The sequence below is a fragment of the Hyla sarda genome, chromosome 1, assembly GCF_029499605.1.
Source record: "Hyla sarda isolate aHylSar1 chromosome 1, aHylSar1.hap1, whole genome shotgun sequence".
NCBI classification, from domain to species: domain Eukaryota; kingdom Metazoa; phylum Chordata; class Amphibia; order Anura; family Hylidae; genus Hyla; species Hyla sarda.
This window is the reverse complement of record NC_079189.1, coordinates 440964234-440986708: the sequence shown is the minus strand read 5'-3', so window position 1 is coordinate 440986708 and position 22475 is coordinate 440964234. Positions and strand designations below refer to the sequence as shown.

The window sequence follows — 22475 nt, the reverse complement described above, 5'->3', positions numbered from 1 at the left end:
ACGTGTCCCCCATGCACCACGCGGAGGAGGCCTCACTTCGGATGGGACCCTAACACGCTCATTCCACTTACCTTTGCTGGGCATATAGCCTCTGACTGGATGACATGCATGATCCACTATCAATTTAAAAAAATCTCCTGTTAACAGGGAGGTGTGCACGGCTAAAAACTTGCACAGCAAAAAAATTAAAAATTAAAAAATTAAAAAAAGGCTGTCACTAATAGGACTACCAACTGGAATCCTAAAACGATGGCTTCTTTTTTTTTTTTGCAAGCCATGAAAAGCTTCCTCTGGAACCTACATAGTTCAAGTAAAGTCCAAGTAAAGTCCAAGTACACTTTTGCATTTTCCTACTCCATTTTTTCAGATCCATGCCAATTTTTTTTTAATAACACAATACAAGTACAATATCTAATCTACCCTGAACTTATCTTTTTAAGCCAGTAAAACATTACAAAAACTATGCAATCTTTACCACAGCCACAAAAAATTAAACCTCCCTGGGTTATATTTCCACTTTTAACCCACAAATATTTCCTGGAATGGTTTTGTCCTACAAAAAATGTGACTCCCTCAACAGTAAGTAAAAAGTTATTTTTAACTCCATATGTTGTCACATGATATAGATGTTCAGAGCTCCGTAATTCTTGGATCCTTTATAGTCTATTATTTACATTTTGACCTAAATCTTCACGTCCAGATTTCACAACTGGCTACTACTGGAGATCTCAAGTCGATCTAGCTAGATGAGTATAATGCATATAACATGCTTGTCTTTTAAGGGATTTTAAACTCATTTACTTTGTGAGGATGGATGATAATCTTTTCCAATCTTGTCATCTCTGTTTACTGTAGAGTTGAATAGTCTGGGTTTTGTATATAAATAGATGGCTTGATGAATGGAATATTTTGCCTACTCTAGTTACTGTTGGGATATTTCCCATGTGTCAGCTACCACGCAACGAAAACAACATTCTATAGTAAATTTTAAGCTATTACATCTCTCAAAACGTTTGTGCACATTTTGGCGCAAACGTGCCCTCCTTTATTAAAGCAAGTGGGTGGGGCTTATCATAAGCAGCATGGCCTTGGAAGCGCTGGACAACATGTTCTATAAGATGTTAATGGTTAGTTTTCATAAAGGCGTGCTTAACCCTCCTGCAGACATTTGGTCTGTGTTAGTTCACTATATTGCAGGGCTGGTGCATGTGCTGTAGAAAAGTATAATGCTGGAACCAGGGGGTATGCATGGGAACAGGTGTAACTTATTTAGTTCAATGAATTACTGTTGCAGAGGCCGCCATGTTTGCATGGAACCACGTTTACTTGCAAATTGAAATAGGTTAAACCAGTTTCTAAGCTTCTAAGGGGTTCTATTTTTAATCAGCAGCTAACCTAGGTGCCCTGATGTATTTTAGAGATGAGTGAATTTTAAAAAATTCAATTTGGCCAAAAAATTTGCCGAATGTATTTGCATCGCTATTATAACGGCTATTTCTGGCCTACAGAGAGCCTCAATAGGGGTGTAGAACACTTTGCCGTGCTGGTTTAGTGAAATAATACTGTTATTCAGCATGACATGCAGATCAGAGACATCGCTATTAGAGCGGCACAATGAAAGAGCCTGGAGGTGGCATCAGTATGAGGAGAACATTATAGTGGCTGAATGACACAGCGTGGAGGTGGCGGCAGCATGAGGAGAACATATAGTGGCTGATTGATAAAGCGTGGAGTTAACGGCAGCATGAGGAGACCATATAGTGGCTGAATGACACAGCCTAGAGTTGGCAGCAGCATATAGTGGCTGAATGACACAGCCTGCAGTTTGCGGCAGCATGAGGAGAACATATAGTGGCTGAATGACACAGCCTGCAGGTGGTGGAAGCATAAGGAGACCATATAGTGGCTGAATGAACCAGTATGGAGGTGGCGGCAGCATGAGGAGACCATATAGTGGCTGAATGACAGTGTGGAGGTGGCGGCAGCATGAGGAGACTACATAGTGGCTGAATGGCACAGCCTAGAGTTGGCAGCAGCATATAGTGGCTGAATGACACAGCCTGAAGTTTGCGGCAGTGAGGAGAACATATAGTGGCCGAATGACACAGCCTGGAGGTGGTGGAAGCATGAGGAGACCATATAGTGGCTGAATAACACACCCTGGAGGTGGCAGAAGCATGAAAAGACCATATAATGGCTGAATGACACAGCCTGGAGTTGGCGGTAGCATGAGGGGACCATATAGTGGCTTAATGATACAACCTGGAGTTGGTGGCAGCATGAGGAGAACATATGGTGGCAGTATGAGAGAGCTTGGAGATGGCATCAGCATGAGGAGAACATATGGTGGCAGAATGAGACAGCCTGGAGCTGGCATCAGCATGAGGAAAACATATGGTGTCAGTATGAGACAGCCTAGAGGTGGCAGCAGCAGCATGAAGAGTCCTGAAAGTGACCCAATGGTGCGGTGGGTGGCAATACCAGTACCCAGGTGGGTGAAAGGTGGGTGAAAAAAAGGAGAACTTGGCATCAAATGTGTGGCATCAGGCGGGTGGCAGGATCAGAATAGTAGCTGAGGCAGGTAGGCAGAAGAAAATGGTCTCTTTTGTAAAAGTGTTAGTGTGCACAAGTAAGTATTGAGGATATGCATTACGTAAAACTTAACTTTTAATAATATGCTTAGGATAAAATATATGGACCCAAATTTTTTTAAATCAAACAAAAGGAAAAGTGTGCAAAAAACACCATGTGCAACCTACACCACCAAGTATTGATGTGATGCAAAGACCTCTAAAAGGTGGAAGGGAACAACGTATGGTCCATTGTAACCGGTAGGGGTAAAAATTTCCACTGTAAGGCCCTACTCTCGCATTATTAATTCCTTTCTTGGCAAGTGTTACTAGCCCTAAAAAGGGCGGCCCCACAAAGGAACCTCTCCCTATTTCCACCTACAAACACTGCCGTATCCCCGGGTTTTTAGGTGGAAATAGGGATTGGTTCCTATGTGGGGCCGTCCTTTTTAAGACGAGTAACACTTTCCTCCAAAAGGTGGAGGGGAACAACGTATTGTCCATTGTAGCAGGTCCCCTGTAAGGACCTACTTTATCCCTATTAATTCACTTCTTGGAAAGTGTTACCCACCCTTAAAAGGGTGGCCCCACCCAGGTCTACCTGCTGCTGACGAGTTGCTTCACAATGCGGGTGAAGAAAGCTACTCATGAGCGACTGTAGACTCAGGCTGCTGCTGATGGAGCTGGTACTGCTTCTGCCACCCCTCCCCAGCAGCCGTGGCAGTGGAAGGTGAGCGCAGAGGCCCCCCCCCCCCCCGAGTCAGACCTGCGAGAGGATGGACAATGGCGCAGATAGGCATCGGCCAACTGACTACGTAGGATATCTCTGTAGTAGGTCAGTTTGTCCTCCCTCTCAGTGGGTCTCCCTGCCTCCATCTCCACTGCATACTGCCTCGGCATGTCGAAGTCCTCTGTCTCGCCTTCCTCATAACCCTCTAGATCCTCTGGCTGCTTTTGCTCCTCCTCTCCTGTCAGATGACTAGAAAAACCGCCCATCTCGCGAAACCTAAACTGTGCTCCACTGTGCCCCTCCCCCTCCTCCTCCAGTTCAGCCCCACGTCTCCAGTGCCCTGACCAGCCATCGTTTCCAACACATGTTGTAGTAAATGAAGCAGCGGAATGACGTTGTTCATCCCGTAATCCTGGCTTCTTCAAAAAGCCTGAGCAAATGGCAGGTGTCATGTATGAGCTGCCACTGGTTGACATTGAATTTACACAGGGGAGTCCCCCCATCTGCTTGGATCATCAAGATGGCTTTTCTCTGTTCGTATTCATCTGTTCTTGATGAATGACTTTTAGCAGTTCTTCCCCTGTGTGACGCCAAGGCAAACCATGTGAAGAACAGCGTGACACTGCCGTGCCCTGCGCACATGGTATGCTGGAGGAGCACTGAGACTTGTCCATGCAGTGGAGGCTGAGGACACTGTGGAGGATCAGGAGGCGGAGTCGCACACTGTCACAGGACCAACGGTCTGAGAGCGTGAAGGCGGAATTGGCGTGACCTGTCCAAGTTGCTGTTGTGGCTGTGCAGGAACCATATTCATCCAGTGGTCCGTAAAGGACATGTATTGTCCCTGACCGTAGCTACAGCTCCACACGTCGGCACTTCCGTGCACTTTGGTACACACCGACAGGCTCAAGGACTGGCCCACCTTCTGTTTCACAAAATTGTGCAGGGCTGGTATTGCCTTCTTTGCAAAGAAATGACTGCTTGGGACTCTCCACCTTGGCTCGGCACAAGCCATCAGTTCTCTGAAAGGTGTTGAGTCCACCATTTGAAAAGGGACACCAACAACTTGGACAGGAGCACATTCAGCTTCTGTGCCGTTGGAGGAGTGGGCACAAACTGTTGTCTCTCAGACATGGCTTCACCGATGGATTGCTGGCGGAATGACTGACTCGAAATAGGTGGAGCAGGAGCATCTGGAGCGACAGAAGATGGGTATGACACACAGCTCCCTTCGGCTGAGGTGGTAAAGCCTTGGTTGGCTGGAACAGGGAGCGGCATGCCACTGGGTGATGCAGCAGGCTAGACCACCACATCGAAGCCACGGTTCTCCCAGGCCGCTTTATGGTGATGCTGCATATGCTGACGCAGGGCCATGGTGCCAACATTGGGACCCTGGCCACGCTTCACCTTCTGCCAACACATCTTGCATGTGGCCAGGATAACATCTTCCGGATGCTTGATGAAAAACTGTCACACCACCGAGCAGCCTATTTTCCCACCAACGTACCCCGGGCACGTTTGGCTTCAGACTTTCCACTTCTGCCACCATGATACCACCTTACTGGCTCAGCTGCTGCCTCACGGGCAACCTGCAACCCTCTTCTCCTGAAGATGATGAAGTCCCTTCTGGATATTATTGTTCCACTCTGCCGGTGTGAATAAAGGACAAGATTTTGTATACTGCTCCTGGTTGGTGAGTGCGACTTTTTTCCTCTTCGTTCAACTAGTTGATACAAGTTACCTACACTTATTGGTCTGCACCTCCACGCAGCAGACATTGTCCACCCCGAGGTCACAGCAGCATACTTATCCCGTATATCCTAGTGGCTGATTGGATACAGCAGTGCCGGGCGCTAGATCTATTCTTACAAACAAGTCAGTTGATTTACAAATCTGTTTAACTTTCTGGCACCAGTTGATTAGAAAAAAAATAGTTTTCCACTGGAATACCCCTTTTACTGTACTGGCATTATAATAGGACATTTGGTGCTCGCAGTTAGGACTTTGCGGACAGATTTTAGCACAGAAGATTATTTTTAGATTAGATAGTCACAATCATGGCATGTAAACTCGCCCTAAGTGAATTCATTTCACATCTATTAAGTTCAGGTTAAGTGCACAAACAGGGTTCACAGATAGATGCATCACATACATTCAGCTATTTCCTATATATCAGACTGAGATAAGAAGAAAAAAAAAGCTTTAAATCCTTCTGTGTCTTGTAATAGCACATCACTTATAAGCACTGAAGCATTAGCACTGCTTTTACTGGATTGCTCAAAGCCCCCATATGCCCTCTTTCCCTGCCCTGCCCTTGATGCTTGTGTATGAAAGGTAATTGGGTCAACCGATGGAGATCAGACGGCTAATGTCAAGCAGTCTCCTATCTGGAAGTCTTTATATATTTCTGAACACTATTATGGATAAATGCTAGAAATAGCCCATTTTGCTATTAAATATGTGTGTTACTGAATTGTTTGACATCTGCTAGTGATTGTATCGTAATTTCTATGAGCTCTCAATATATTTTTGATAGACTACATTACAGATGTGGAAATTATCACTGAATGGACAAAGGCCTTTGCCAGATTGGAGCTATATCTTTTGCAGGAACATTGCAAATGCCATAAAATGACAGATGTCAGTATGTCCCATGGCTGAATTAGTTTAAGCTAGCTTTTAATTTTATGATGAAAGCTGGAAATATTGGCGTAGAGAAACATAAACTGGTAAAGATTTGTTAGGAACATTAAGCAGTGCAAAAATCCGAAATAAGAACTCAAAATGACATATAAGAAACAGGTAAAATATTAAAATACTAATTTCTGCAGAATTAACAGCTACTCTGAAGAAAAAAATTCTGGTAACTATTTTTTGATGCTTCTTTTATTTTGTAGCTTTTGGTGGATATAAGGATAGTATTCTACTCCTTTGTATCCTTGTGTTTATGTATGCTTTTTGCGTGCCTTTATTGGTCCTCATTTAGTGTGCTTTGTAATGAAAATATCAGTAACATTATGTTACATAATAATATCATGAGCTGTATGTGAGGAAATTATTGACCAACCAGAAAATGTTTAAAACATTGTTAAAGAAAAATAGCCAGGGCATAACTTGTAACACACTTATAATTTAGCATGGGCCAAATGATAATACAATACTACATAAGTTGTTGTAGTATAGTGTCACCAAGCACAGAATGCAAATATATTGCTATGGTACATTTATATGTGCCTATTGTTATATTTTGCTTCAGATATTTTGCTGCAGATTTTCCTACCCATTGAAGTCAATGGGTATGAAAATCAGCAGCAGAAAAATCTGCATCAAAATTATCACGTGTGAACGTATTTGTTCCAACGCCAATCTGCTCTGCTCCCTGAGTTCACTTACCCTAATGACACGCAACACTGTCCCAACTCTACTACTCTACTGATGTTGTTCCAACTTAACACATTTATTTATTTATACATACACAAAGGTTAACAAATTAATTAAAAATAAAGCCACACATCATAAGGTGAAAATAAAGTGCATAATGCAGTAGGTCATAGCAAGTAGCAAAAAATATACCGTATATACTCGAGTATAAGCCGTCCCTAATATAAGCCGAGGCCCCTAATTTCACCCCAAAAACCCAGGAAAAGTTATTGACTCGACTATAAGCCTAGGGTGGGAAATGCATTCTCCCCCCATGTCATCATCCCCCCCTGTCATCATCCAGACCCCTGTCATTAACACCCCCATCATCATCACCCTGTCATCATCCCCCCCTTCATCATCACCGCCTGTCATCATCCCCCCTTCATCATTACCCTGTCATCATCCCCCCCTTCATCATCACCGCCTGTCATTATCCCCCCTTCATCATCACCGCCTGTTATCATCCCACCCCCCCCCTTCATCATCATCACCACCTGTCATCATCCCTCTGTCATCATCCCACCCCCACCCCCTTCACCATCATCACCGCCTGTCATCATCCCCCTGTCATCATCCCACCCCCCCCCTTCATCATCAACGCCTGTCAATCCAGTGGTCTTCAACCTGCGGACCTCCAGATGGGGCAAAACTACAACTCCCAGCATGCTGGAAGTTGTAGTTTTGAAGCATCTGGAGGTCTGCAGGTTGAAGACCACTGCGGCCTTCGTCATCATCCAGACCCTCCCCTTTAGTTTTCTACTCACCTCCCCTCGGTGGGAAGGAAGGGTGAGCTGGTCCGGGCCATCTATGCTGCAGGGACCGTCCGGTGGGGAGGGTTAGTTGTTCCGGGCTGTCCATCTTCACCGGGAGGGCCCTCTTCTCCGCTCCGGGCCGGGCCCCGGACTAGTGACGTTGCCTTGACGACGAGGCACAGGGACGTTCCTCCCTGTGCATGAACGTCCCTGTGCGCCGTCGTCAAGGCAACGTCACTAGTCCGGGCCCGGAGCGGAGAACAGGGCCCTCCCGGTGAAGATGGACAGCCTGGAACGACTAACCCTCCCCACCAGACGGTCCCTACAGCATAGATGGCCCGGACCAGCTCACCCTTCCTTCCCACCGAGGGGAGGTGAGTAGAAAACTAAAGGGGGGGGGGTGTCTGGATGATGACGAAGGCCGCAGTGGTCTTCAACCTGCGGACCTCAAGATGTTTCAAAACTACAACTCCCAGCATGCCCGAAGGGGGGGGGGGGGTTTCAGCATGAAAAATCGTGCTGAAAAACTCGGCTTATACTCGAGTATATACGGTAAGTACCATGAAATACACACCCAAAAATTTTTTTTTTGCTTACCAATAAAAGTAAAAATGTACCAATCAAAATTAGCAATGGGAACAGAGTGGATCCTGGCATGATGCCATCCAGCAATTTTTTTCAAATACTTTACATGTAAAGTGGTTAGCATTTTGTCCGTTTTGCTGGCCATTCCTATCCCATCCAGTATGCACAGTCCTTGTGCTTTGACAAGTTAGGATTGTTTTTGGCCAAGTGTCTTATGTGGCCATTTTTACTTACATGGGGAATTGTTCACATGGGAAAGCACTGCTGCAGATCTGCAACAAACCTGCAGCAGATCTAGAGCAAATCTGCAGCATTTCAGTTCTAGCTTCACATAAACTACAGGGAATTGTATAAATGGATAAAGAAAAAGTCCTTTAACTGTATTAACATAATAAAATATACTATGTTATATTTTCAGTAAATAAATAATTAAACTACACTCCTCTTTTCTATGTGCTTTTTAAAGTCTATCACAGGTGGATTTTTCATTGATCAGCAGAATTCTTTGAACATTAGCTTCAAACCCGCTATCATAAAATCCCTTAATACTTATTAAACTGCGGTAGGACTGCGCACATTTACCAGACATGATTTCTGTAGCAGTGTAAACAGCTCATAGAGCTCATGATTTACTGTGCAATTAAGACTGAACCCCACAGGAAGCCATAATAAGTAAGAAAGACAGTCCTATATTTGCATATAAAAGCCGCCGTTATTGACACAGTATCATATTTATTGCGGCTTCTCAGATTCTGTTGTCATAGCAACAGTTCAGTAGTCAGAAATATATATATTTTTTTCTTTCAAAGTTATGCTAATGGTTACAGTTTCTTAGGGATCATAATCAGGGATTTTTCAGACAGTATATAATCATGTACATCCTTCAGTCTTTACTAAATAGTTAAAGTTGCCCTTTATTTTCTATTGACCAAAATAAATTTAAGGAATAGAAGTGCCCTCCCTGCATTCTTACTTGCGTAAGATCAAATTCTATTTACATGTCTTTGGCAGCATTTAGGTCTCTTTTCTTGCTGTTTAAAACTCCCTGACAAAGCAAGATTCAGATCTGGCAGAACATGTGAAGTGAATAGCCAAAGAAATAAATATTTCCTTATTTCATATTAAAGCAACGGTTTATTTTCTGCAGGAAATGCCATGGGAGTGTTGTTCAGAAGTAGAAGCTAGAGTACCAGCAGGATTTGTACCACACCTACCGTATTTTTCGCCCTATAGGACGCACCGGCATATAAGACGCACCCAATTTTAAAGGTGCAAAATCTAGAAAAAAAAGATTCTGAACCCAACAGTGATCTTCAACCTAAGGACATCCAGATGTTGCAAAACTACAACTCCTAGCATGCCCGGACAGCCGTTGGCTGTCCGGGCATGCTGGCAGTTGTAGTTTTGCAACATCTGGAGGTCTGCAGGTTGAAGACCACTGGACTATAGGAGGTAATACTGACGTGTCCCCGCCGCTCCGGAACAGTCGCCGCTCGTCACCGCTGCCCAAGATGTCGATCCATCGCTGTCGCCGCGTCCCCGTGGTGTCCCTGACGCTCCGGACGTCTTCTTTCCCGGGATCCACGCTCTCAGTCGCCGTCATCACGTCGCTCCGCACGCTGCTCCGCACGCCGCTCCGCACGCCGCCCCTATTGGATGTCGGGACGGCGTGCGCGACGACGTGATGACGTCAAAGGAGAGCGCCGGCCATGCAGGGGATCCCGGCACGGAGCAGACACCGAGGAGGCAGGTAAGGTCCCTCCCGGTGTCCTGTAAGCTGTTCGGGACACCGCGGCGGTCCCAAAAAGCCCGACTGAACGGGTTAGTGTTATTTTCCATTCAGACGTGGCGGTCAGCTTTGATCGCCGTGTCTGAAGAGTTAATACAGGGCATCACCACGATCGGTGATGTCCTGCATTAGCCACGGGTCCCGGCCGTTGATGGCCACAGGGACCGCCGCGATAGGTGTCTTATACGGCGAAATATACGGTAGCTGTTTCTGAATACCTTGAAATGGAAAAAAACACAAAATACATTGAAATTCTTTCATTCCAAGAGTTGAAATATTAGTTCTTACAGAATGTAGAGAAAGCAGATATTGTTAACAGAGGCTAGAATAATGTTGATGCTCAAAGCCTATATTTGTATGCTTCCCAATATCACCTCTAAGACTCCAACTCAGTACCCAGATGGCACATCATTTCAATTCTGCACAGTTATTCATCATCCTGCTTGATGCTGCACAATCCCTTCCTGTTCACTGCGTAGGAGGGACCTGAGAGGTTCCTCTGTATCCCAGAGACAGTTTGATACATAGTAACAGTGCAGAAGACTTGTGACTTCCTGTGAACACTTTTTTAGCTGCATATATTGACATTTTGGTCAACACTCACACGGAGACATAGTTGCCAGGCAGGCTGATCTAACACAACCTGCTCTAGAACCTACAAAAAAAAGTGTGCAGAGTATAATAGTAGACATGCAGTAGCTCAAGATTTATCTTTGACTCCTTAAAGTTTGTATAACTAAAGCTTAGTTCACGCAACCATAAACCTAGGAATTATCAATACTATCAGAAAACGTTTACATTTGTCTCCAATTTATAGTATCTACTATCTGTGGTCCCAGCTAATGAGAATCTGCTCCACAAGCCATTACATTTATCATTCTCGCTTAAAAATAATGCAGAGGCAGAGCAGTTCACTTTATAGCTAAGATTTTTGTTGGCTACACAAAGCCGGGCCGGCGGCGTGTGATGTCAAGCCTCCGCCCCCGTGGGACGTCACGCTCTGCCCTCAATGCAAGCCTATGGGAGGGGGTGTGACAGCTATCATGCCCCCTCCCGTAGGCTTCCATTGAGGGGCGTAGTGTGACATCACACGGGGCGGAGGCGTAACGTCACATGCCGCCGGCCCTGTGGTCGTCGGTAATCAGACCCGGAGCGAACACGCTCCGGGGACTGATTACAAACGGGGTGCCGCGTGCAAGATCCCGGGGGTCCTCAGCGGCAAGACTCCCACGATCAGGCATCTTATCCCCTATCCTTTGGATAGGGGATAAGATGTCTAAGCACCAGAGAACCCCTTTAAAGTTTTTGCTGGTTCTAAGGAGCTACAGCAGGTATCTCTTTTTCTTCTGTTAGTACTGTCAATTGACTGACAACATTGTACTGTCTAAGGCTAAGTTTCCACCTGTTTTTTTTTTTCTGGCAGTTTTTTGAATACTGCCACTGCAGTTTTTGAGCCAAATCCAGAAGTGTATTCAAAAGGAATAAGACATATAAAGGAAGAACTTACACTTCTTCTCCCTTATGGATCCACTTCTAACTTTGGCTCAAAAAAAACTGCCAGAAAAAAAAACAAGTGGAAACTTAGCCTTAGGGTACATTCACACGAGCGGATTTTCGCAGTGTATTTCACTGCAGATCCGCTGGTGAAGGCCCGCTCTATGCTGTCTTCAAATGTGCCTGCTCATAGCAGCAATACACCGCTACGAGCAGACACACTGCGATGTGCGAGTCGCAGTATATTCGCACATCGCGGAAGCTCTCTGCCTAGCTCAGAGCATGGCTGCGATGTGCGAGCATGCCACGCACATCGCTTCAGTGTGTCTGCTCGTCGCGGTGTATTGCCGCTAGGAGCAGGCACATGTAAAGACAGCATAGAGCGGGCCTTCACCAGCGGATCCACAGCGTAATATATGCTGTAAATCCGCTTGTGTGAACGTACCCTAAGGCTCCACTGCTTCTTTAGAGTTTCTGCTTTAACAATTTTAAAGGAGAAAAACTGACATTGAAAACCTCTTGTAAAACATGGTGCAGTTTTGCATAGCAGCAGTGCTAAAAACATGAGAAACCATAGCAAATCTATGTGTAATATATGCACAAAGTGGAGTATAGATATACTTACAGTGTCTTGCATAAGTATTTACCCCTTACATTTATTTCATTGTGATTTTATGTAATGTGAAATTATGTGAAATACTATCAATTGGAAATGGATTACAAAATTAAGAACACATAAAAAACTGAAAAGTGTTGAGTGCATATGTATTCACGCCCTTTACTGTAAAAACCCATAAGAAAGATCTGATGTGACTAACTGCCTTCACTTGTTCATGCAACAGATGTCAACTCTTTTCATTGTTTGTGTCACAATAAAAGGTATTTAACACTTTTAAAGTAGTGTTGCTCACGAATATTCGCAATTCGAATATTATTCGCGAATATCGCATATTCGCGAATTCCGCGAATATAGCGCTATATATTCGTAATTACAAATATTCGTTTTTTTTTTTTTTTTTCTCTTCACAGTAAACATCACAGTGATCATCCCTCTCTGCTTCCAGCTTGTGTGGTGTAAAGAAGGCTCTAATACTACTGTGAGAGACTGGTGTGCGAAAATTCGCGTATACGAAAATTCGCATATGCTAATTTTCGCATATGCGAATTTTCGCGAGTGTTAATTTTGTATGGGCTAATATTCACATATGTTAATTTTCGCATACGCGAATTTACGCATATGCGAAAATAAAACGGGAATATAATGGATATGCGAATATTCGCGAATATATGACGGATATTCATCCATATATTCGCGAATATTCGCGAATTCGAATATGGCCTATGCCGCTCAACACTATTTTAAAGTACTATGCATGAATACTTAAGTGAGGCTCTCTTGGGGAGATTTACAGGTATCAAAACTTTGATCAGTTGCCCATAGCAACTAATCATATTGTTTCTTAAAGGCCTCTAAAAATAAAAGAAGCGATCTAAATGGTTACTATGGGCAACTTCTCAACTTTTCCTATGCACAGGTTTTAATAATTCTCACCATATATGTATTTGGCAATCCAATGATTCCACAGCACACCAAAGCGATTATTTAACCCCTTAAGGACGCAGCCCTTTTTCACCTTAAGGACTGAGCCCTTTTTCGCAATTATGACCACCGTCACACCACCGTCACTTTACGAATTAATAACGTGAAAACGCTTTTACCGAATATTCTGATTCTGAGATTGTTTTTTCGTGACATATTCTACTTTATTTTGGTGGTAAATTTTCGGTGTTAATTGCATCCTTTTTTGGGGAAAAATCCCAAAATTTCATGAAAATTTTGAAAATGTAGCATTTTTCTAACTTTGAAGCTCTCTAATTGTAAGGAAAATGGATATTCCAAATATATTTTATTTTTCTTCACAAACACAATATGTCCACTTTATGTTGGCATCATAAAATGGACATACTTTAGCTTTTTTTTTTAAATTAGAGGGCTTTCAAAAATGTCATGAAAATTGCTAAATCTGAAGGGACAGATGTTACAGAACTACAACTCCCAGCATGCCTGGGCAGTCGAGGCATGCTGAGAGTTGTAGTTTGGCAACATCTGGAGGGCTACTGTTTGGACACCACTGTAACAGTGGTCTCCAAACTGGGACCCTCCAGATGTTGCAAAACTACAACTCCCAGCATGCCCAGACAGCATTTGGCTGTTTGGGCATGCTGGGAGTTGCAGTTTGGCCCCCCTAGTGGTTGCCACAGTAAAGATCGATTTACTTTCACTTTCAATTCCTTCCCCCCCCACTGTCGATTCCCTACCTGAGCAAAGATCCAGCAGGCTCCAGCGAAGATCCCAGGTCCCCAGGCATCTTCTCCTGCAGGTACGGCCTCCATCTTCTTCCCAGAGCCCCTCGACATCCAGGGGCGGGCAGAACGGGGGTTGCCATGGCAACCCCCTGTCCTGCGCTGCCATTGGTCAGAACTCCGTTCTGAGTAATGGCAGGGGATATGAGGAGATCGCAGCTTTGCGACCTCACTCCTATCCTTTATGCTGATCGGGGCTGTTGCTGACAGCTCCGATCAGCCCTATTTTCCGGGTGATCGGGTCACCAGAGACCCGATCAGCCCGGAATTGGAGAAAATCGCATGTCTGAATTGACATGCGATTTTCTCCATTCGCCGACATGGGGGGGGGGGTCTCAGGACCCCCCTGGGCGATGTGCCAGAGTGCCTGCTGAATGATTTCAGCAGGCATCCGGCTCCGGTCCCCAACCGGCTAGCGGTGGGGACCGGATTTCCCACGGGGGTATGGATACGCCCTCGGTCCTTAAGGACTCGGAATGCAGGGCGTATCCATACGCCCTGTGTCCTGAAGAGGTTAAAAAATAAACGGTGATTTTATTCCATATCCAGTGTTACAAATACGCTACGTTTCAGCAGCCTCTCGCCGCCATTTTCAAGCTATTCAAGTGACTCACATAGAGGATATATATAGGACCTCCCATTAAATATATCATTACATGATTCTATATAATAAAGTGCATATATTACATAATTCACAAGCAAATAATATCCAAAGTGCATCAGTGCTCTATACAGTACATAATTACATGTGCAAATACTTTTATGTATACAATACAAAGTGCTAGTGCTGCAGAATACATAAATAGTTCACCTGTGCATCATAAAAACAATAATGAGTGGAGGGGGGCATTGCACTCACCACTGTAAACATTATACATCACAACTGCATGCTTTCTCCTCCATGTTGGCGTGGGGTATTCCTAATGCGCAGTCGCGCACCGGCGAAACCGGAAGTTCACTCTGTGTCTTCGTACCAATGAGATCGTTGGTTTCACTGTAGTCATGGAAACCACTATGCTGCAATTCAGCGCATGCACGCTAGTCCTCATTGCACCTCAGTCACCATCTTATTTCAGGGCAAAACATATATTCACCGTACTTTGCGTTTAACCCAATGCAAAAGTCGGCGGTGCGCGGTAGGTCCATGCCGAGAACCACGGAGCTATCAACTCCGCGATTCTCAGAAAAAGGCGAGAGGAGACCCCGCACCACCATTCAGGTGACGCGACGCCCCTCCCCCCTCCTGGACCATCCCACACCGTCGCTCACAGTGCCGGGTGACGGGAATAACATCATACATGAAGTGACTATTAGAGGAAACAAGCAAACAAACGCGATCAAGGCATATTCAACATTTTGTATTGATATAGTTAGGAATTCCACATAAGAATAGGTGATGTGCAAATGCCTCCCCTTTCCACGTTTCTAAAAGATGAAAATAAACAGAGTTAGAATTTCATTGAGTCAATTGGACATCTTATTATGTTACTGTATCCAACTATAATTCAAGGATCAGCACAGGAATCATAGTTAAATAGTAAATCATATTATACAGTACACTCATGAATCCTCTATTATCATCTACTTTTCAATAAAATACTCAATGAAAGATTTTACTGTACTATCTTAACTGGACATACCTGGGGTTGTTTTAAAATCCACATTTAAGCCTTTAGGCCTGAGCGTGCCAAGTATACAGATCCATTGTAATTCACGTTTTTTAAGAAGTAGTGACCTATTCCCACCTCTCTTGGGTTGTGGAATATGGTCAATCACCATGAATTTCAGGTCTTTTTCTCTATGGTGTGCCTCCGTGAAGTGCTTTGATACGGGCAAATCCAGTCTTTTTTTGCGTATAGTGTAGCGATGCTGGTTCATTCTAGTTTTTACATCAAGACTGGTTTCTCCGACATAAAGCATCTCACAGGGGCACTATAGGATGTAAATTACATAATTAGAGTTGCAATTCAAATAAAATCTAATGTCATATTCCTTTTTAGTATGCGGGTGGATGAACTTCTCTCCTTTCTGCATATATCCACAACTAATACATGTGCAACACGGATAACAACCTTTCCTTTTTACTGGTAAGTATTTCTGTGCATCGCTTTTAGGAATGGCTACATCTGTCTTTACCAATTGGTCACATAAATTAGAATATCTACAATAAGACATCAATGGAGCATTCTCAAACTCTTGAACCTGTTGATGGCATTCTCTCACCATATGCCAATGTTTTTGTATACTCTTGGCAATGGAACTGGAACAGTCACTGTATGTTGTCACAAAAGGGACACATTTTAAATCTCTCTTTCTGTGTGTCCTTTTTTTGTTTCCCAATGACTGCCACTCTGTGTTTCTCTACCAATGGTTTGGGATATCCTCTTTCGCAGAAGTTGTCAGTCATTTTATTCAGAGCTCTCTCTCTTTTTTCATCAGAGTCAACAATCCTGTCCACTCTCAGCATTTGACTGTAGGGTAATGATTTTATCATTGCTCTGGGGTGACAGCTATCAAAGCGCAATAGGTTATTACAATCAGTTGGTTTGCAATACAGTATATGTCCGTTGTCAGAACACCATTTTCTATCATTACGGTTACATCCAAGAAATTGACTTCCTTTTCTGAATAAGTTAAAGTAAAACTGATGCCATCCATAATACCATTTTAAAAGGAGTGAAACTCAAGTAATTGGTCAGCAGAACCTGATACATATATATATTTGTATATATTGCTTATATTTTTAGATTCATACTAGAATCAATATTCAAATACTCCATATACAAATAGTGATGTTTGCGTAAGATATTAGTAACAAATATAAGAAAGATAAATACAGACCTATCCCATACAATTAAAGAGGCAACAAACTAAATGATATAACATTAGGAAGAAGTTTATACAGCAGATGTGCAAGGGAAGGATGTGACTGATGGGGGAGTTAGGTACATACTGGCACTTGCAGAGGAGGGAGGAGGTGAAGGACAGAGATAGTGACTGATAGAGATGTCAAGGAACAGCAGCAGAAAGGATATGACCATCTGAGAACATGTAGGAGATGGGATCGAGGCTCAATGAGCTATGATGTGAAGGATGAGGCAGTGAACAGTTGGGTTTAGATTAGGAGAAAGTCATCATTTAACTCCTGCTGTGGATAAGGTTCTTCTAGTATATAATAGCTTTGGTAAAATCTGATCTAAATTAAAGCATACCTTAGGGGCAGTGTGAAATAAAGGAAAGATCACTACTGTTTATTGTTGTGGTGGTAAAATTCCTCCCTGAAGTTTGTGATTTGAGGTTTCTAAAATGTCTCTCCAGCTGAGACACTCCTCAGACTGCTATGTTTATATTGTTAAATATCCAAGTTATGTTGGCAGGACTTAACAAATGGCCACAGGGGCAAAAACAACACATTTTTGGGTCCAGCTTAAAATGCACATTCCTTTTTATTTTATTCTGAATTGTCATCTATGACATATGTTACACTCTTTTTGAAACCTAAGTTTATTTACTCAATGAAACCCACACAGTAGATGTGAAAATGTGGTCCATATCCATCCTAAAATGTTATTTAGGAGGGTAGACATTCTCTGCATTCCTTGGGTCACTTACAAGTTCAGATATACATGGAAAACATGGGAGAATTTACTAAGACTTTAATTAAAGGGGTAAAAAAAAAAAAAATCAATTAAAATCAACTGGTGCCAGAAAGTTAAACAGATTTGTAAATTACTTCTATTTAAAAATCTTAATCCTTCCAGTACTTATCAGCTGCTGTATACAATAGGGGAAGTTGCATTTCTTTCTAGAGTTCTTTTCAGTCTGACCACAGTGCTCTGTGCTGACACTCTTTTTTATTATAAAAGTACAAAACTTATACAAAAACACAAAACAAGCTTAACCAGCTATAACATAAATAACAAATATACTGGTACCAAAGAACTAAAACAAAACCCTGCCTAACCGGCCAGCCCAGCTTTACAAAAACCTAAAATATGTCAACCCACCTAACCGAACCAAACAACACACTCACACGCATATCAAAAATGAACATAAAAATAGCACTTGGCTTATCAAAATATGAAAATAAAATTTAGCACTACCTGGCTACAACTCAAAACCATCCATATTCGGGAAACACAACAAGAAAAATAAATAAATAAAAAAATAAAAATAAAAAGTACAACTCGGCTTAGCAAAATATAAACATAAACATAAAATTTAGCACTACCTGGCAAAAAAAATAAATAAAAAATTAAAAAATAATTAAAAATAAATGGACCAAATAAGCTCAAATTAAACAACGTAACAACATAATAAACTCAAATAAACCACGTAACATAATAACTGGTCCGACTGCCATAACTACTGTAATTCTGTCTGCAATATGAAAAGAAAAAAAAATATATATATATATAAAAAAATTATAATATATATATATATATATATATATATATATATATATACATACATACACACATAAACAATATACATATGAAATCACATGAACATAATAATATAGTATTTAACTAAAAATACATATATATACACTACAGAAAACCTACAAAAACAATAGAAAAACCCTACCAAAATCCCTACACTAAAACTGTACCCTCTCCCACACCACGCCTCCTGCACATGGGTCAGAGTCCATACCGTTCGTACACAAAGTCTTGTCCATAACTGACCCATGTCAGGTCCCCAAAAGAAAAGCAAAACACCACCACCCACAAAAAAAAAAAAACCCTCCCCACCTAGCACTCCTCCCAACCAACTTACACACAAACTTATACATATATACACACTGAACCAAAGCTACCTTAAGCCCAAGTTTGGTCGCCTGTAAGCCCTTCATACCATATCAGCTTAAATCAAAACAAAAAGCTAGCGTGCACATGCATTAGCCCACCACCAGGAAGAAGGATGGCAGACCTGATACATGAAAATAATTTTAAACTCTTTCCCTAACTCCCCCCTACAATTTTCCCTAATTCTATCCCTTCATTAAAACTGACCCTGCTCTTACCCTATCACTATCCCTATAACACTGCCCCTAACCAAAATAAAGGTACTCTACCTAAAAAGGTCTAGTACCTAGGGCACATCAAAAGAAAAACCTCTCCACAGGAGAGAAGCCCTACTGGTACCAAGACTGCCATACTCCAAAGACCTGATCTTCCCGAGGTCACCGGTGATATTCCTACAGACCTCCACCTCGGAGAGGATTTTCTGTTGGGTCGACACTAAACACCGTGCGTTCCACGTGTAGTACCTAACCACTAAACTAACTAAGAATAAAGTGCCCCGATCTCGGCCACCCAGGTTCCTGAATGCCCCATAAGCCCACTCCGGATAGGTTAGGCCGGCAAGTTGACTCCAGCCGATGGAAGCGCCCATCCGGTTGTAGACCCCTATATTAAAGGGACAATGAAGCAGGAAATGGTCCATGCTTTCCAGCGTGTCCCCACACTCTTCTCGGGGACCTCCCCGGTCATCAGAGTTCCTACACTTCAGATTGTCCCTCACATATAGCTTCCCCTGAAAGCAGCGCCAGGCCAAGTCCCAAAACTTCTGGGGGATCCTTTTCATGTTTAAAAGGTACAACCCCACCCTCAGATCCCGACCTGGGCAGTCCCTGAGCGCCAGAGGCTTATGGAAATGGGTCAAGAGAACCCGTTTGTCAAGGAACTGCCTTGACTGGGTCCTGATCTCCCACACCCCACCGACGTATCGCCTTCAGAGTCGGGGTAGCATAAGCCGGAAGATATCCATGGGGCGTGCGGAGGTCCTTCACTCGCCCTCCTCTCTCCCATTCCTGGAAGAAAGGCCGAAACCATTCCCTGCAGGAGATTACCCACGGAGGAGCCCTCTCTTTCCAGAGATTTGCGATGTTAGCTTTCAAGAAGGTGTTCGTAAAGAACACCACAGGGTTTACCATAGATAAACCCCCTAGTCTCCTCGTGTGGTACGTAACCTCCCTCTTGACTAGGTTCATCCTGTTCCCCCATAACAGTTGGAAAAACAGGCTGTAGATCCTAGTGTAGTAAGCCTCTGGCAAGATACATACGCTGCCCAGATAGATAAACAAAGGGAGCAGGTACGATTTGATCAGGTGTACCCTTTCCCTGAGGATCATAGACCAACCCTTCCACTGGTTCACCTTCTGAGTGGCATCCTGGAGCTTACCATCCCAGTTTTTGGTGGGATAATCATCCTGGCCGAAAGTGATGCCTAAGACTTTTGCTGATTCTTGGGGCCCTGGAAGGGTGTCCAGGAGATCAAACGTGGGATCCCCCCCTCCCAGCCAGAGACTCTCACACTTATCCCAGTTGATCTTAGACCCGGATGCCTCCGAGTAGCGGTCCACCTCCGACATCACCACATCGACCTCCTCTCTCGAGGAGACGAAAATAGTGACATCGTCAGCGTATTCCACCACTCTCTGGGTGACATCCGGCTCCGCCAGACTCATCCCGACTCCCGCCAACGGCCCACAATCTACCCTCCGGACAAAGGGATCGATTGCGAACACGTATAACAGCGGGCTCAAAGGACAACCCTGACGGACTCCGGACCCCACCTCAAAAGAGCGGCCAGACCAACCGTTCACCAGCGGGAAACTCTCTGCCCCTGCATACAAGATCTTAAGCCAATTAACAAAAGTACTTGGTAAGCCATATCTCAGGAGGACGGACCAGAGGTACTCGTGGTTCACCCGATCAAATGCCTTGGCCTGATCCAGGGACAGCAAGTACCCCTTCCAGAAACCTGCACTACTCCGCTCCACTGCCTCCCTGACACTAAGGACAGCACTTAAGGTGCTTCGGCCTGGAACAGAGCAGTGCTGAGTCCCCGAAAGGAGCCGGGGTGCAAACTTCACCAGCCGATTAAACAGTATCTTGGCCAGAAGCTTCCTGTCCGTATTGAGAAGAGCTATGGGCCTCCAATTCTCAATTCGGCCGGAGATCTTTACCCTTTGAGAGAAGAATCAGGGCTGACCTCCTCATTGACTTCGGCAGAGTGCCCGAGGAGAGACACTCATTGAATACCTCAGTCAAGAGGGGAGCTAAAGACTGCTTAAAGGTCCTGTACCACTCGGATGTTAAGCCATCCGGACCTGGCGACTTCTTAGGGGCGAGCCCCTCGATCGCCAGTCTCACTTCCTCTTCCGTGATTTCTTCTGCCAAAACATCAAGAGAGGGGTCTACCCCTGGCTCAGGAATGGTTTCAGCCAGGAAAGCCGACATCCTGTCTCGATCTAGATCCTTCCTTCCCAAGAGGTGCGAGTAGAAGGATCTGACGACCTCCAAGATCCCTGATCTGGACCGATTCAGAGATCCCGTACTATCAATCAGTCCTGAAATGACTTTACTACTCACTGACATCTTACAGTTTCTGTAAGGGTCGGGCGAGCGGTACTTCCCGAAATCCCTCTCAAAAACCAAAGATGCGTGCCTATCGTACTGACACCCCATCAGCAAGGATTTCACTCTGGAGATATCCTCCCGGCTACCTCCAGTCGAGACGAGAAGCTCGAGTTCCCTCCTCAGACCCTGATACAAGCGGTACCTGTTCAGGGACCTGAGGCTCGAGAGCTGGCGGAAGAACCCCGCAACCCGCTTCTTGAATATCTCCCACCACTCTGACTTACTACTACATAGGTCCAGTAAAGGTACCTGACTATGAAGAAAATCCTCAAAGGACTGTCTTATCTCCGCTTCCTCCAGGAGGGACGAATTCAGCTTCCAATAACCTTTTCCCATCCGGGGGGTCTCTGAAACATTCAGGGAAAACGAAATCATACAGTGATCGGAGAACTCCACCTCAACCACGGACACTGCGGAAGAGACGGATTCCTCCTTTAAATAAAACCTATCTATCCTAGACCTGTGACTACCTTGATGATAGGTGAAACCCGCGTGGCCCGAGGGGCTCCGGATGTGGGCATCCTCCAGGCGAGCTTCTCTAGCTATGCTAATCAGTGCCACACTATCGCAAGTCAGCGGACCATTGGAGCCTCTCCTATCTTGGGACCTTGTGACATTATTGAAGTCCCCTCCAAAGATCACTTGCCGACTCGTAAAAAGAAAGGGCTTAATCCTCATAAAGAGATCTTTACGGCCCGCTTAGTTTGCGGGGCATAGATGTTAATGAGCCGGAGCTCTTGTCCCTTCATGAAGACATCTAAGATCAGGCACCTCCCCATTTCTAATTCAATAACCCGTCGGCATTCAACAGAAGCGGTAAAAAGGACCGCCACCCCACTATACGGCTCAGCCGCAAGAGACCAGTGGGAGGGGCCGCGCCTCCACTCTCTTCTGGCTTTTACCAGAGAGGCTAGATCTGACAACCTGGTCTCTTGTAAAAAGAAAATATCGGCTTCAACGCGGCCGAGAAAATCAAAGGCTGCAAATCTAGTCGTATCCGACTTTATGCTGGCACAATTAATAGATGCCAGCGTCAATGGGGTGAGTGCCGCCATACAGGGTGATTAAATTAGACGGCCACACCCTTTACTTTTGCTTCCCTTTCTTTTTCGCCCCCTCATCCCCTGAAGAAGACGAGAGGGCAGGACCACACTTAGACCTTTTTTTGGATTCAGATTGATCCATTTGATCCCCGTCTCCATCCGGCCCCGGTCTAGCCCTGCCCTCCGAGGAAGGTGTCCCGACAGGACAGGGCCCAGTTCCCCCGCAGAGGCTCTTTCTTCCTAGGCACCCCGCCCTCACCTTCCCCCTCCAAGGAGGGGGAGGAGATGGTATCGAGGA

The 22475-nt window shown here is 44.4% G+C and overlaps 1 protein-coding gene across 13 annotated transcripts in view; it reads left to right on the top strand.

The window, feature by feature from the left end:
• The window catches only part of ARVCF (ARVCF delta catenin family member), a 770059-nt gene that overhangs the window by 146218 nt on the left and 601366 nt on the right, over nucleotides 1-22475 (top strand). For 2 of the 13 annotated variants that reach the window (XM_056532531.1, XM_056532481.1), the window contains exon 3: nucleotides 15708-15794. The exons of the other annotated variants lie outside the window; for them this stretch is intronic. The gene's annotated coding sequence lies outside the window, so the exon portion shown is untranslated. The remainder of the gene's footprint in view (nucleotides 1-15707; nucleotides 15795-22475) is intronic. 13 annotated transcript variants of the gene reach the window in all.